Source organism: Mustela nivalis (assembly GCF_964662115.1).
Source record: "Mustela nivalis genome assembly, contig: HAP1_SCAFFOLD_1655, whole genome shotgun sequence".
Taxonomy (NCBI): domain Eukaryota; kingdom Metazoa; phylum Chordata; class Mammalia; order Carnivora; family Mustelidae; genus Mustela; species Mustela nivalis.
Genome location: NW_028135009.1, coordinates 111176 through 113174, shown reverse-complemented (window position 1 = coordinate 113174; position 1999 = coordinate 111176). Strand labels below are relative to the sequence as shown.

At 59.6% G+C, this 1999-nt stretch overlaps 1 pseudogene across 1 annotated transcript; it reads right to left on the bottom strand.

Moving 5' to 3' along the window:
• Nucleotides 1-369: 369 nt before the first annotated feature.
• Nucleotides 370-1452, bottom strand: LOC309857993 (undifferentiated embryonic cell transcription factor 1 pseudogene; annotated as a pseudogene). Its single transcript has one exon. The product of its transcript is annotated as an undifferentiated embryonic cell transcription factor 1 pseudogene (transcript).
• Between the last annotated feature and the right edge of the window lie 547 nt (nt 1453-1999).

The following is a 1999-nucleotide window of genomic DNA, read 5'->3' as shown; positions in this document are numbered from 1 at the left end:
TCCTTTGCCTTTGGAGACATATCTTGAAAGAATTGCTGTGGCTTATATCGAAGAGATTACTGCCTATGTTCTCCTCTAGTATTCTGATGGAGTCCTGTCTCACATTGAGGTCTTTTATCCATGTAGAAGAATGAAACTCGACCATTCTCTTAAACCATACACAAAGATAAACTCAAAATGGATAAAAGACCTCCGTGTGAGACAGGAACTTCTCTTTTTAAATAGTAATTAAATTATTATTTTTTTAAATTAGAAATTAACAATGTTTTTATTGAACATACCTAAATTTGGAGTGGGGGGGGGGGTCACAGAGTGGGGTCAGGGCACAGGGTACACGGTGCTACAGAAGGGACGGATGCAGGCCAAGCCTCACTCTCGGGGGTCCGTTAGGACCCCTCGCTCGGCCGCGGCGCTGCCTAAGATGAAGCCCAGGGCCAGGGACACGGTCTGGTCGAAGGAGCCGCGCAGCTGCTCCACGTGCTGGTTCAGGGTCAGCAGCTGGTCGCGCAGGGGGCCCAGGATGGCCACGATGTCGCCCAGGTGCCCCAGGGTCTGCAGAAGGGCTGCGTTCAGCGACGGGGGTGCGGACTGCGGGGGCGCGTGGTCCTCCGGGCGGCTGGACAGCGAGTCTGGATCCTCCCGGGGGGGGGTCCAGAACCGGCGGCGGCAGGGATCCCAGAACGCGGAAAGGCTCGCGGTCCTCGGGCCAGCCCGGCGCGGGGCTGGCCGTGGAGAGCGCCGTCGGGGAGCCGGGCGCTCGAGGGGCGTCCGCAGACTTGGGCGGGGTCGGGCTGAACCTGAGCGTCCAGGCCCGGTCCGCGACGGGGCCGCGCGTGGACCGCGGCGGCGGGACGTCTGGCTCCGCGGGCGAGAAGGGCACGGCGGGGGGCGGGCGGCGTCCGCGCGGGGGGCTCCCGGGCCCCGGGGAGCGGCGGCGGCCGCCGCGCCGGTTTCCGTTGTCGCCCAGCAGCCCCATGAGCTCGCGGATCTGTGCGTCGAAGGGCCCGGGCGGCTGGCCCTGCGCGTCACGGAGCTTGTCCTTGAGGCACTTGTAGCGGCGGCGGCACTGCGCGGGCGTGCGGCGCACCTGCTGGCGGGCCAGCGCGGCCGACACGCGGCGGCAGGTGGGCAGCGCCTGGCGGCGGTCCAGCAGCAGCGCGGGCCACACGGCCGGCTGCAGCAGCGTGCCCAGCAGCAGCAGCTCCGTCTCGCGGGCGCTCCAGGGCGTGCGCTGCGCCGAGCCCGGGGACTCGGGCGACCCGGGGAGGCCGGGGGACCCGGGGGACGCGGACGCCGCCAGCGCGCCGGGTGAGGCGGGCCGCCCCGGCGGGGTTCCCGGCGCGCCCCCGGCCCGCTGCGGCTCGGGGTCCGGGCTGGCTGGCGATGCCGGCGCGGGGGCGCGGGGGGCGCGGGGGGCTCGGGCGGGGGCGGCCGCCGCGGCCGGAGCAACATCCCGGGGCCGGCGGAGCTCGCAGGGTCGCGGCGGCGGCCGGCCTAAATTATCTTTTCTAATGGAGGAGTAATTACTAGTATGTGGAAAAAACAATAATTTTCCATTCTTTCTTGAATAATTTCAAAATTCCTTTCCCTACAGTATCTCCCAGAGATGTCTTCCAGAGATACTAGTACTAAGCAGCATAATGCTTTTTCATTGCTTCTTTTCAACTATATATGTCTTTTGGAAGAGATTGAAGTGAGAAATTACAAACATGAGCCCTAGAAAGGAAAATAATTGAGAACATAGAAATTTCATTTGGATAATAAACGAGCATATGTGGCACCAGATCATAACATGAGCTTTTTATTGTTTACAAAACAAATTTTAAAATAAGCACATTTATTTGCAGATTTACTCTAAAACAAGAAATACAAAAAAGAGTAAATGCTGAAATGTTATATGGAAGAATTCAGGAGAAACTAACAAAAAGAGAAGAGCAGTATAAGAAAGAAGTTGAAACGAAACAAGAACTTGAATTTAATCTTACAGCACTAGATGTGG